The following is a 15,268-nucleotide window of genomic DNA, read 5'->3' on the forward strand; positions in this document are numbered from 1 at the left end:
GAAAGAGTGGGAGATGTAGGAAAGCATAGTGGTAAATTCTTAGGAGCTGGAAATGGTCTATGTTATTTTCGTTCTAATCTTCAGAACACCAAAAAAAAAAGCTGAAATGTAAAAAGTATAAAAATCATCCACTTTGACAAAGCAGCATAAAAAAGATATGCAACATCATGTGCAGAATATGAATTCTAGCCATCCCAAGGCTGCCTTACCTTCTTACACAGGCTGGTCAGGGCTGAGGACACAGGAGGCACAAAGGTACCTAACACAATTTTAACCCCTTTCCCTTTTGGTTTCTGTAGTTAGGGAGTATTGACCCAAAACTCGTTGGAGCTAATAGGCATTTTTTTACTAAGAGGAAGAGAATAATGGAAAATAGGGGCCTTAAGCTCAATTGGCACTGATGGGGCTTGAGAACATGCAGTATCTTGCATTTAGTTCTTAACACCAAAGCAGATGAGCCTGAAATTTGTCTCCACCACCTGGATTCCCAACAGATACTAATGTAGTAAATGTCCATTCCACGTTTTTAATCACGTAACAATTTCTGAGAAAATTTGTTTAGTTAGTTATGGTTTCAGATTTTTTTTAATTATTTTTTTTAGGAATACATTATATAGGCGGAGTCTACTGACAGTATGCAGGTAAGTGTGCCAGATATTGAGAACTCAATGGTGTATGTTATATGGCTGTGAACTTTTACACTAGGATTATTTAGCATGCCCAAATGGAGTGGCACAGCTGTGGGATGACTTACTCTTTCAATGAGAGCATTAGTGGAGAGAACAAATAGTAGAAAGGTTATCCTGATTCTGCACTTTCTGCATGTTTTCCTCTGTTTCATCTCTACCAACTATTGCTGAATACATACACTCCCTGAGGTGAGTGACAAGGAAACTCAGAACTCTTTTCAAAGGAATACCAACAGTACCCATAATAGATGAAGCTCAGATGAGATGAAGCAAACATCTGAAACGTGTGGAATCTGTGAAGAAAAATGTTCTGACTAACTCCAATATCGTTTAGCAGCTTGCCAAACAGGGTCCTGAGGAAAAGGAGGAGGCAAGATATATATCCTTATCAGATCTAGAAAGAGGCTGTGGTGTCCATCTAAAGATTCTATGGGGAAAAAAAAAATAAATAAAAAAAAATAAAAACCACAAAAAAAGTCTTTTTGACTCTGCTGCAAACTAGATTTTCACCTGTAAACACAAAAAAATAGGTAACCTCCCCCTAGCTGCTGAATATGAGAAAGCAGGAGAATACTAATGTTTAACAGTTCCTCAGATGTGAAATACGTAACTTCCATATATTCATATTCACCCCAGGAAAACCTCTGCAGACTTCTATATATATCTAGAAGAGCTAATAAAAGTCTGATTCTTCTCATTGCAGCATGGTTCATTCAGGAGGAAAAAGGTACCCTCTAGGGCTTTTGAGTAGCCTGATTTTTATCATAATCTCAGTACTATGGAATTTTTCTCTTGAGGTTATGATAAGGCAGGCAAGCAAGCCTTCAAGCAAGCTATCTTTTTGTCATTCACCATGCCTGTCCTAAACATGAGGTCTTTCACACTGGAAGATATGACAGAGGGCTCTATATAGCCTATGTGCTGACTTAACTCACTTTCTGAAACCCTGTTTTGTGCGTAGTGGGGAGGATATTCCACAGTGGCCAGTTCCATGGGCTATAAGGCTGCTTTTCACTGCTGCAGTACCATAAAAGAACCATGGTCTAGCTGAGAATTGTGCTTTACAAATGTCTGCGCCACTGGGATGCATCCCTTTGGAGGGATTAAAATGCCCAAAACAGGGGATGCAGTGTAACAAGGAGAGCACACAGAAAGACAAGCAACATAAAAGGGAGAAAGGGGAGGAAGTGATTTTGAAGAGGACTAATAAAGTGTATGTCTCTCTGCTGATTGCTTTTTTTCAGTTCTTCTTTCTTTTTTTTAAAGCTTAAAATGCTTCCCTCTTCCTAGTATCTGACTTGTTAGAAAATGAATTGCACTGAAAATCTGTTAGTATCCTATTAAAAAGGTGAAGTTTTAAAGGCATTCCTTCCCATTATAAATTTGAAGTGATGAAATATAAAAGTAAATATTTTTGCCAGTCTAGTCTGCCCTTTATAGTCTTGCTTTCCTCTAGAGAGACAAAATCTGCTGGCTCTGGATTGGATCCATTTGCAATCGCCAACAGATTCTCTCTGATGAATCTTCAAGCAGTTGAGTCAGGTTGGACAGGCAAAATGTCCATCTGTACCATCCCTGATGGATGTAACAAAGCTTGGAATGCGTTCACAGTACCAAACAAGAAATCAAGGGAGTAGAGAACAAGTAGACACGCTGATCGTTTTAGTTTAGTTTAGTTTAATTCTGTTTTAATTGAATTTAACTTTTAATATAAGCTGAATATTTCATGCATTTCTGTATGCATGAACAATAAAACCCTTTCCCAAAGACTGACAGACAGTTTGCTTAGGGAAAATTTTTTCAAAGTGAGGACAACTGTAGAATTTAATCAATCAGCTTCTGTTGATGTTTCTGAGAGTCATGCAGCTAAAACTCTGTATGCTGCTTTGAAAATATACTCCCAAAATGTCACAAATCTGGTAGGCAGGCAGCTGCAGGAGATGACAGTGGTACATCTCTGTCTGTCCATCTAATATTAGGAAGATTGCCTTAATTGCATCTGATGACAATATATTCCTGGGCATAATATCTCTAACTAATGCTGCCAGACTAGCATTTCATATAGCCATGTATTTCTACTTTTAATTTGCATCTATATTTTAGGAATGTTTTGTATTTCCCTTTTACCTTCCTCCTGAAATAATAAAATATTTCTTTTCCATCAAGTGCATGAACTAAGTCAAATCAGAATTCTCCAACTGAGTGTTTCAAAGTATTTTCCTTTAAAGATTTTACAAAGCACAAAGAGAGGCTTATGCAGGGAATGACATTATGGCCTGAAATAATCTGGGCTGATTTTGACCTTTCCCACTCAGCATGACCTATAAAAGCCATCTAAAAGACTTCCATTTCTTCTCCATGGGAGATGGAGGGCAGATAGAGCTCCTGCAGAGACAGTATATGAAGTCAAAGAAGAATAGGAAGTGATTCCTTCTTGACTCAACCTAAGAATGTATCAGTTCCTGTCTGGGATGATAAACAAGCCAAGGGGAAAATTATGATACAGGTACCTAGTAGTTTACTTCTTGAACCAAATTCTGAGTAATCCTAAAGTAATAATAGTATCTTAGGTCAGACCGGTCTCTAGGCAGAATCTTCTTGTCTTTGCCCTTCGCTTGAGACTGGTTGTTGTCTTGCTATCTGTCAATTACTTAGAACAAACTGAAGTCTGCTGAAAAACTTACTACAGAAAAATCCATTAGGGACCACCTTACTAATAACTGATTGAAGAAAATTATTTAATAGAATCTTAGAATGGTTTGAATTAGAAGGGTCCTTATGATCGTCTAGTTGCATACCCCTTGCCATGGGCAGGGACACCTTGCACTAGAACGGATTGATCAAAGCTTCATCCAACCTGGTCCAAGCAGAAGTTTCCCTGTAACCTATGATAAGATGGCAGGCTATCCCCCTGCAATCACAGAAGAATGTGGTGGAATATTTCCTGAAGGTGCCAGGATTTTGCTGCCAATCGGCTCGGATTAGCTGCCAGTGGACTTTGATTATGCAGCTATGGAAAACCCTGGTACCAGGGAAGGTGACTGTTCCTGAAGGAGCCTATGATTCTGTGGGAAACCCACTGGATCAGCTCTGGACCTCATGGGAAGGACTCATGAAGGAGAGGGGGGTGTTTAGGGGGGTAAGTTGAGTGAGCAGCCATGTGGCTGTTTCATTCTCGTAGTGTTAGGCCCAAACCACGACATCTACCAATTCCACCACTAAGCCATATCCCCAAGCTCCATATCTCGATTAATTTTAAACACATCCAGGAATGGTGACTAAACCACCTCTCTGGACAGCATGTTCCAATGTCTATGTCACCGTTTGACTCAGGTTCAACAACAATGCTCTCGATATGCAACAATGCTTCCCAGGTAGGGAAGGAGAGAGAGAAAAAGAGAGACTTTTCTGGATTGAAAACTAAACTACACAACTTTAATTAAACATTAATGATATAAGAAAATATATACAATTATATACAAATATGTTCAGGTATGTGCAAAAGCCCCTCGTCTCCTCCCATCCCCAGCAACTCCCACAGCACTCTCCTTAACTGCAAAAAGTCCTGAAAAATCCCAGAGTTGCTGGAGAAAGCACAGAGTGATGAGGGTCAGGAGAGCTCGAGCCTCGGGGTCGATGATGATGGATGGACGGAGTCCTCCCCTACGCTGACCATGGACGGAAGAGAAGGGAAGAGGAAGCAGAAAGGAAGTTGTCTTCTGTGATGTCTGACCTTCCTCTGAGCCCATGAAGATATATGGAATGGAATATGTCTGGCCAATTTTGCTGTCTGTCTAATTCAGCCTCCTATGTGGGGGTTATAGATCTCCCTGTAGTGTCTGAGCTGGCAGAGTAAAGATGCAACCTTGAAGACCCAGCAGTTAGAAAAACATTCCACTCTTATCAGCCTCCATTGGAAGGCTCAGTGACTAGTTAAAATGAAGCTTACTGAAGGAAAAAAAAATAAGTAGAAAGAAAATTGGCTTCATCCTGGCTCAAACCAGGACAGCCTACAACCCTGTAAGAAAAAGTTCTTCCTAATATCTAGTCTAAACCTCCCCTAGGAGGCTTGAGGCCTTTTCCTTTTGTTCTATCAACAGTTATTTGTAAGCAGAGAGCAGTGCCAACCTCTTTAAAATGTCCTTTCATGTCCTAGGGTGTGATGAGGTCCCCCCTCAGCTTCTTTTTCTTCAGACTAAATTGTTCCAGTTCCCTCAGCTGCTCCTTATAAAACTTGTCCTCAGGGCCCTTCACCAGCTTTGTTTCCCTTCTTTGGACATGCTCCAGGACCTACATGTCCTTCTTGTATTGAGGTGCATAAAAGACTATTTGATGCATGGCCCCACCAAAGCCAAGAACAATCTTCTGCCTGGTTCTGCTTGCCACACTATTTCTAATACAGGTCAGGATGCCATTGGCCTTTTTGGCCATCTAGGCACTCTGATGACTCATATTCAGCTGCTTATCAATCAGAACCGAGCCATGAGCAGCAAGTTTTTTCATCAGAATGCAGTGGAAGACAGTGTCAAAGGTCTTACAGAAGTCCAGGTAGACAATGTCCACAGCTTTTCTTCACTGACTAGGTTGGTGATCTTATCATAACAAGAGAAAAGGTTCCTCAAGCAAGATCTTCCTTTCATAAACCCATGCTGACTGGACTTGATCACATGGTTGTTCTGAATGTGTAATGGCACTCAAGATGATCTGCTCCATGATCTTCCCTCACACTGAGGTCAGGCTGACAGCTCTTTAGTTCTCTGAATACTCCTTTTGGCCTTTCTTGTGGATGGGCACCATATTTGTTACCCTTCAGTCCACCAGGACTCTCGCGGTTAGCCAAGACTCCTAGTTAATGACAGAAAGAGTCTTGGCAAGTGCGTCTACCAACTCCATCAGTACTCTTGGGTGCAACCCATCCAGCCCCATTTATGGATGTTTAGGTGGTGTAGCAGGTCACTGACCATTTCAGTTTGGATTATGAAGGTCTCATTCTGCACCATGTCTCTGTTTTTCAGCTCAGAGGACTGGGTGTCTAGGGAAGAACCAGTTTGACTGCTAAAGAGTGGGGCAAAGCTGGCATTTACCACCTCAGCCTTTTCCTCATCCTTTGTCACTGTGTTTCTCTCTACATCCAAAAAAGGATGGAGATTTTTCCTAGTCCTCCTTCTGTTATTAATGTATTCATAGAAAGATTTTTTTTCTGTATTTGACAGCAGTGGCCAAGTTGAGTTCAAGTTGGGCTTTGGCCCTTCAGATTTTCTCCCAGCATTGCCTTACTGCATCTCAGTATTCCTCATGAGAGGCCTGTCCTCCCTTCCAGAGGCCATGAACTCTCCTTTTCTTTCTGAACTCCTGCCAAATCTTTCTATTCAGCCAGGCTGGCCTTCTTCCCTGACAGTTCATTTTTTGGCACATGGGGACAGCCTATTCCTGGGCCTTCAAGGCTTCCTTCTTGAAGTATGACCAACCTTCCTGGACTCCTTTACCTTTCAGAACTGTCTCTCAAGGGACTTTGTCAATCAGTCTCCTGAGTAGATCAAAGTCTGCCTTCTGGAAGTCCAAGGTGGCAGTGTTACTCCCCTCTCCCGCTTACTTCACCAAGAATTGAAAACTATAAGTTTGTGGTCACTATGTCCTCGACTTCCTCCAGCTCTTTATTCCCCCACAACTACTTCTCTGTTCATGAGCAGCAAGTTCAGAAGGGCACCCTCCCTAGTTGACTCCCTCACCAGCTGCATCAGGAAGTTATCTTTCATGCACTCCAGGAACCTCCAGGACTCTCCCTCTCCTAAGGGAAACATCTGGGAAGTTAAGTCCCACATTAGAACAAGGGTTAGGGATTGTGAAACCTCTCCCAACTGCTTATATTCATCCCCCTCCTCGTCCTGGTTGGGTGGTCTATAACAGACTCCAACCACTGTATCACCTTGTTAGTCTTTCCTTTGATTTTTATCCATAAGGACTCAATTATCATCACTTTCATTAATTTTTGGGCATTCATATGTCTCTCTAACATAGAGGGCCACACCACCACCTGTTCTTCCTTGCCTATCCCTTTTGAGTACTTGGTAACCACTGATTTCAGCACTCCAGTCTTGTGAGTCATCCCACCAGGTTTCTGTGATGGCAACTATACCCTCCGTTGACCCGCTGATCATGTTTATTTTGATGCAGCCCAGGACATGGTTAACTCTCCAGGCTGCAGGAGAACATTTACAGCTCATGTTGAGCTTCTCTTCAACACCATCCCCAGGTTCTTCTCCTCAGGGCTGTTCTCTATCCATTCTCTGCCTAGCCTTTAACTGTGTTTGGGATTGCCCTGACCAAGGTGAAGGACTTTGCACTTGGCCTTATTGAACTTCATGAAGTTGGCATTGGCCCACCTCTCAAGCTGTCAAGGTCCCTCTGGATGGCCTCCTTTCCCTTCAGCATGTCAACAACACCATACAGCTTGGTGTTGTCAGCATATTTGCTGAAATTGCCAACATCCATGTTGTCAACAAAGATGATAAACAACACCAAGTCTTGAGGGATGCCATTCAACACTAGTCTCCACTTAGACATCCAGCTGTTGACCACAACTCTTTGAGTGTGACCATCCAGCAATTACTTATCCACAGAGTGGTTCATCCATGAAATCCATACCTTTCCAATTTAGAGACCAGGATGTGTTGTAGGACACATTGCACAAGTCCAGGTAGATTATTTCAGTTGCTCTTCCCTTGTCTACCTATGCTATGACCCGATGGTAAAAAGCCACCACATTTTTAAATCATGATTTGTCCTTGGTGAAGCCATGTTTCTTACCACCATTCAATTCATCATTCTCCATGTGCCTTACCATAGACTGCAGAAGAATCTTTTCCATGATCTTGTGGGGCAGAGAGGTAAGACTGACTGGCCTGGAGTTCCAAGGATGAGGAACTCCATGAGAAGAGCAAACAGAAGCAGCGGCTCTGGCAAGTGCTCTGCCTTAACAGAAAACTTCACCTGGTCTTCTGGTAGGGTTCCCTGCTCATGACAGGGGGGTTGGAATTTGATGATCTTTAAGGTCCCTTCCAACCTTAATGATTCTCTGATTCCATGATTCCAAGGATCTTCATTTTTTCTCTTTTTAAAAATGGGGATTGTTTCCCTTTTTCCAGTCAGTGTGAACTTCACTGCAATGCCATAACTTCTCCAATGTGATGGAAAGTGGATTTTCAGTTACATCAGCCAATTCTCTTGGGAGCCATGGACAGCTCTCCTCAGTTCCCATGGGCATATGCATTTTCAGGTTCATTTTATGGTCTTGAATGTGTTTTTCTCCCAGAGTGGGTAGATCCAGTGGGTCTCCCAGTCCCTGCCTTTGTCTTCACTAACTTTGGTGGCATGAACAAAGCACTTGTCAGTGAAGACTGAGGCAAAAAAGTCACCAAAAAACCTCAGCCTTCTCCATATCCCACATGACCAAGCCTCCTCTTTCCTTCTGGATAGGGCCCACATTTTCCCCACTCTTCTTTTTATCACTGACATACCTGTAGATGCTTTTTTTTTTTTTTTTTTTTTTTTTTTTCTCTCTCTTGATGTCTCTTATTTAATTATCTCTGGGCTTTAACTTTCCTGACCTGATCACTGGCTCCTCAGACAACTTCTTTGTATTCCTCCCAGGCAACCTCTCCTTGCTTCCACCCTCTGTAGGCTTTCTTTTCTACATCTAAGTGTGACCAGGACCTCCTTGTTCATCCATTAATATCTCCTGCCATTCTTGCCTGCTTTCCTCTTTCTCAAGATGCATTGCTCCTGGCCTTGAAAGAGATGATCCTTTAATGTTAACCAGCTTTCTAAGCTTCTTCCTCTCTCTAGAGCTTTGTCACGTGGTACTCTACCAATCAGATCCATGAGGAGGTCAAAGTTTGCTCTCCTGATGTCCAGTGACATCCAGGGATGAGTTTGCTTTGTACCCTGCTTGTTGCTTTAGGGATCTGGAATTTCACCATTTTGTGGTCACTGCAGCCAAGGCCTTGAACTTCAAAGTGTCCATCAGCTCATCCTTATTAGTAAGAATAAGGTCCAGCATAGCAGCTTGTCTCGTTTCCTCTGTCAGTTGGAGAAGGAAGTTGTCAACACAGTCTAGGACTTTCTGGATTGCTGGTGCCTTGCTGTGTTTTCTTTCCAGCAGATATCAGGGTGGCTGAAATCCCCATGATAACTAGGACCTGTGAATACAAAGCTGCTCCTGTCAGCCTATGTAGGGCCTCATCCACTTGGTCTCACTAGTCAGTTCCTCAGTAATTGGAACACCTTCTTCTATGATATTCTCTAAAGTGTTCTCCAAGATGGAATCAGGAGGAATAAAAGATTTAATGCAAAATCTACTGGCTGTATGCTACTTAAACATTCCCTTTCTCTTTGGACAGATGTGCTTTTTGTCCCATTTAAAGCACTGTTTATTATAAGTGATTCATATGTTGGATCTGAACCACCACCTATTATTCAAGCTCTGATCCTGCTGAGTTCAAAGACTTCCATCAATTCAACATGAGGTGTTTAGGGGTGTCTTTTCAAAGTAGAGTATTGGTTTAGTCACATCGTTCCTGCTAACATCAAGGGAAGTTGTCTGGTTAAATCCCCATGCAAAGTTTCTTTGAAAAGACTGCCCCTAAAGCACCCTGTCTGCTGAGGTTTGAAAAGGGACTTCAATCAATATATTTGTTAAATGAAATGCAGAGAAGATCCATTATTTGTACCCTGGGTACTCTTGCTTAATAAAGGATGTAAGACAGCGATGGCTAAAACATAAGGGCTCTTACTCCGTTTGGATTAGTCTTCAAATGTTTTTCTAATATATTCATACCTTTCACTTTACAAAACTGGACATAACACCTCAGTAGAAGGATCTTTGCCAGATGATTATTTATTAAAGCTATTTCTACAGACAAAATGCTTGCCTTCATATTACTGTGTGCAGGTGCTTGTGCATATATATATATATATATATATATGTGTATATATATTTATACACACACACATGCAAAGTTTTTATCAGTTCTAAGGATTTTGACTGCCAGAATTAAAATTCTTCAATGTTTGTTGTGAGAATACTCTCATGTAATTTTGGATAGTCAGAGGCATATAATCTCATTGTAATTAGGGCCCCAAATTTCCCATTATTTAATGGAGATTAACTATTTCAGAATTCCTTTTTTTTTTCCTTTTTTTTTCCTTTTTTTTTTCCTTTTTTTTTTTTTTTTAAGATACATTTTAGAATATTCCAGTCCTACTTGCAGTGGTGTGACCAGAGTATAGATTGCTTCATGGGACATTTAATCAGGCCATGGTGAATATTCGCTGAGTTACTTGAACTACATTATTCAAGAGTCTTTTTGAGGAGAGGAGACAAGAGGAGATGAGAGGAGAGGAGAGGAGAAGAAGAAAAGAAGAAGAGAAGAAGAAAAGAAGAAGAGACAAAGGGATATTTTCCCTTATGTTTTAGTATAAATCCTTCAGTCTAGTGGAGAGCATGTTCAGCTGCACAGAAGGAAACTCAGGTTTGGGTGTGGCAACCATGACACCACAGGACTCACTGAGAACTTTGATGTTGCCTATAGTAATTGCTATTAGTAATTGCTCAAAATCCTCACACATATTGAAAGTTTGCTCACTATACTTGTGAAATCGCATGTATGTGTTACTCTGTGTGTGAGCATTTACCTCTACCTGGACACACAGCATGGAGAAGAGTGTTCCTGACATGGCGTAGTACCTTCTTCTCTAAGCTAAGACTGTCAAGCCTTATTAATAAAAATTAAATGTGAAGCTTCCTCATTCTCTCAGGAGGGCTTCTAAGCACTCCAAAAGAGCCTGAACTGGGAGCTGGGGTTGGAGACGATGAGGAAGCAACATTGCACTGCAGCAAAGTCTGTGAGGTTTTGATGTGGTTGTGTATTTATTTTGTCAGCAGAGCTGATCGTTGCTAGCCCATGTTCTGCTCCTCTGCAGTGCCCACCTGTTTTCCCCCCACTCCCTCACCTAGATTATCATCTTCCCCCCCTTTTTTTTTCCTCCTCTCCTTGTCTCCTTCATGCCAGAGACCTGTGCAATATCATTTTCCGCATAATGAAATCTAGAGTGACATTAATGTAAGTGTAATTTTATAGTGGGGAATGGGCCTAGCTGATTGCTTCTACCTGCTGTGCTTTGATGATAGACATTGGTATGTCACCATCTGTGTAATGAAATTTCACCTCCATCATGGTTCAGATTATCAAACATTCTTCCAAGCTGCCTCACACAAATTTATTTATTTATTTTCTCTCTAAGGATGGCAAAGTTGCTCATCCCTGGAAGCAGAAAGAGGATGGAAAGGGAGGAGGGGTGGTGGGGGAGTGAGCTGAACAACAGCCATGACCAGAAAAGCTAATAATAAAACATGAATAATAATGCCAGAGAAGGAAACAAGATTGTGCCACCTTTGTGTTCAGTGCTGTATCCACATTCTGTCATTCCCCAGTCTCCCCTAACAAGGAAGAATAAGATGCCAAAGCCAGCTACCAAGCAGAACATAGCAACGTTAAAGTAGCAAGTGAGGATTCTGGAAAATTTATGGCTATAGCATGCCTTTGTTTGATTCCTACTCAATTTCCCCTAGCATCAGTAAGAGATGCATAACATGTCATGGCTAAATCTACCTTAAAATGGCCATTTTCTTCCTTCTAAGTATCTGATATGGTGATCAGGAAGGTGAGTGACTCACAAGTAAGGGCGTCAGAGACATAGAGAAAACATTTCAGGGAATGGCAAAAAGCATTTCTATATGTCCTACTGCTTGGGGATAAAGACCTAGTACTGAAGATCACTTTCATATGTCTCCTTCAGAGGCTGTAAGTTGTAGACTGTCCCTTTTCCTCCCTATCCACTACAAGAAAAATGTGTGGATTCAGATTTCATTGGACATCAGAACCTTCAGAGCTGTGTTTCACTATGAGGAACTCATTCTATTTAGCAAATAATTACCTATTTTTCATTTTCTTTTCACTTTGAATGTCCTGGAGCATAGGTAGGAAAAGTCTAGGTTTGCAGAGAAAGCCATCTCATCAGAGTCTCAGCTGGAATTGGTGCTTGTCTTCTTCATCTGAAGCTATATTCAATATAGTTATATTCTATACTTATCTAAAACTTCTGGATGTCTCATAGTCTCAGTAGATCAGATTCTTTTAAACACGTGTCACATCTTCAGTTTTTATGCTAAATTCCAGAAATTCCACAAAACTTGTACTCTATAGCTGCTTAGAACATACTTTTGAAGAACTCCAAAAGTACCAGACACATGAATTGCTGCATTTTTTAACACAGCAAAACTGAAAAGGATAGGAAATGCTGAATGGACCAAGTATGCAGACAGTTCTGAGTATGAAATATGCATACTACATACATGTTATTTTTGCCTGAAAAACGTGGATATTTCTGTTTGTGAGATGATGCAAAAAAAGAAGTTAATCGAGTGAACTGTCTTTTTTCTCATAATTCACATCAAACAGAAGGCATGTGTGCCTTTGGGAGAAAAGCAAAAATGTCCCAAACACTCATATCTGGCACCAATGGATTCTGAGATCTCACCAATTTTCACAGATGAGTTTAGAATATAAAACAATTGTCAACTCTTCAAGTTCAATGGAAAATAATTTCTCCAGGTTTCCTCGTTCTGTGCCACTTTGCCACTTCTTGTTCTCCACCAGATGCTCTGTGGTCATGTTTACTATTTTATGTCTATCTGTTTTGTTGTTGGGTTTTTTTTGGGTTTTTTTGGGTTTTTTTTCATTTTTAACACCTCATTGATCATACTGGCTTGATCTTCAGAAGAACAACGTGTCTGTAAAGGCAAGGCACTGACTGAAATGATTTCTCTCATTTTCTCTAGCATATGACTGTTTATTCTTGAGAAGTGAGAAATCGTCATGGCTTCCGTCCTGCTGTAGGGGTTAAACAGGCCTAAATAATTTTATTTTCTAAGGAAAAAAAAAAAAAGAAACCACAAAAAATCTATTTTGTTAATTTTGACAGCAAGACATTTCTTCTGTCATGGTAGAGTTCATATTTTATCCCGAACTTACACAGAGCTGAAAAAATAGGAAAATATTCTTGAGGGGTTTATTTCCTCCCAACAAATTCCAATTTTAGAAGATTAATTGCTCCATTCAAAAAAAAAAAAAAAAAAAAAAAGTTTAAAATAGTTCACTAAATTGAATAATTCTTCCCCAGATATTTTTTCCTTCTCATGATTATTTTTTAACTAGTCTAGATAATGATATTATTATTTAATTAGTAATAGATGTCAGTAATTTTATTTTACTGAGACTTTTTGAAGTCATGTGTGTATTTATGGAAAATGTATATTGATTTACAGCCCCACAATGAGCCAATGCAGTGTTGAAGACTCAGCTTCCACAGACAGAAATGGGACAAAGGTCTGGGTGGGCTCCCAAGGGATAAATTAATTTCCCCCTGTTTAGGACTAGATTGTGATGGTTCTTGGTGGATGCAAGACAACATGCAAGAACTTTTATCTCAGTTCTATCACTAGTCAAGGAACCATTCAGGCAAAGAACTTGAGCACTGAGTCGCTCAGGCACTGCCAGTCCTAGATGGTTCAAACGGAAAATGAAGTGAGTCCACAGCTCCTCTTCTCATCTACTACTGGAACTGGCCAGATATGGCAGAAAGACATGCTTTAAAGTAATAGCAGGTTTCACATGTTAGTTTATCTTGTGAAACAGTGCATGTGTGGGTGTGTCCAATATCACGTACCCAACAGCAACCCAAACAAAAAACAACCACAGATACCTGCACTCTCAGTCATATATTCCCAGTGTACTCTCAGCTCCCAAAATACTCTTGTATTTTCCACCCTGAACAGAGTGTGAGTTTGCTTTTTTGAGAAGGAAAAAATTTTGCATCTTTTGGTTCTTCCCATAGACGTAAGACAACAAATATGAGCTTTCATAGATCTCAAAATCTTAAGAAGTGCCTGCCAAATCCCTTTTCCAGCAAAGCAAAATATTGTTTAGTTTTGGGTTTTTTTTTCCTTGAAGAGATATTTTAGTTGTATGTCTTATGTGTTTCTGAAATGAAATCACCAGTGGAAAAATATTGTCTCCTTCAGTACTGCAGCACAGTAGCTACACTGAAGACAAATAATCACCATTCAGCTCATCTGGGAAGAACCTCAGCAATTCCTGCAAGTGTAGTGAAACACTGGCCCAGGTTGTCCAGGGAAGTTGTGGAAGCCCCCTCCATGGAAGCGTTACAGGCCAGGCTCTGAGAAACTTGATCTAGTGGGAGAGGTCCCTGCCTATGCAGGGGGGTTGAGAATAGATGATTTTTAAGGTCCATTCCAACCCAAACCATTCCATGATTCTTTCAATTCCTTCCTTGCTGCAAGCTCAGATGCACTCACCCAGCAAGTACCACCAGGAGAAATACATCATTCAGAACACTCAAGTAACTATTTGTAACAGTTTTCTACTGTCTGTCTTCTCAGGTTCTTGCTTTTGTTATTCCTATTACATTAGCAGGAAACCTGTGCATATGTCATCTTGAAAGACTGAGAAGAGACCTATCATGAATGGCTTGAGAGAGCCATATGCAACTTGAAAACAACTGTCTTCCAACTTTAGCACAAAAGGAGAAAAGAGGGAATATATTAGCCATCAGCAACCTTTAACTAAAGGGCTCTGCATTTTTAATCAGAGCTGTCTTTAACAAATTGTGAAGTGTGTCCATCTGTGTATAATGCCTTTTATTTATTTATTTATTTATTTATTCTTTTTTTTTTTTTTGTGCAAAACTAGACTATAATAAAATAAAATATTTATAGGAAATAAATGAAGGGACATTTCCTGAGAAGCAATTTTTAAAGCTGTCACTAAATGTTGTAAATGCTTAGTGCTTCCTTCCAGAAATAAATTAAACTATATTAACCATGTATATAATCATTTGGGTCATCAGCCTCTAAACAGATTTCCCAGAAGCTGTGAGAATAAACCAGAGGAATAGCCATTGTTTATTTGTTTAGTTGCTTTTTTTTTTTTTTTACTCATGTATTTGTCTTTGACCACTGTCATCAGCAGAGTATTAGGCTAGGTAGACTTTTGATCTGAACCTGCGAGGCAGATCTTATAATCCTAAATTATTATTACCGACACTGATATACAGCTCTCTTCCTTTTATTATTTCATTGTAAGTGATGTCCCCAGGCACTATGCAAACAAGCAGTCACATTCTAGTGAATTTATAGTCTCTGGAAATGTTGAGAAAACAGCCAATTTGCCTGACCTTCCTCCGTAAGCAAGTGGAGACAGGTTAGGAGCTAACACGCTCCTCAGGTATAGTGGGATGCACTTCCTTTTTCTGACTGATAATAGGGCAATTTCAGACGACTGCACTCCTAATTTGGATGTCCCAGTTATTACCTACTGGGATAAATGGGGGAGTCTTTAGCAGAGTTGAGGCTGCTAGACAAATTTGCAGAAAGGAAACAGCTAACCCAGAGTTGGTACAAGAGCAAAACTAAAATAAGGTAGGATGGTATCACACTTTTT

This window comes from Chaetura pelagica, unplaced genomic scaffold (genome assembly GCF_000747805.2).
Source record: "Chaetura pelagica isolate M959 unplaced genomic scaffold, ChaPel_1.0 scaffold121, whole genome shotgun sequence".
Taxonomy (NCBI): Eukaryota; Metazoa; Chordata; class Aves; order Apodiformes; family Apodidae; genus Chaetura; species Chaetura pelagica.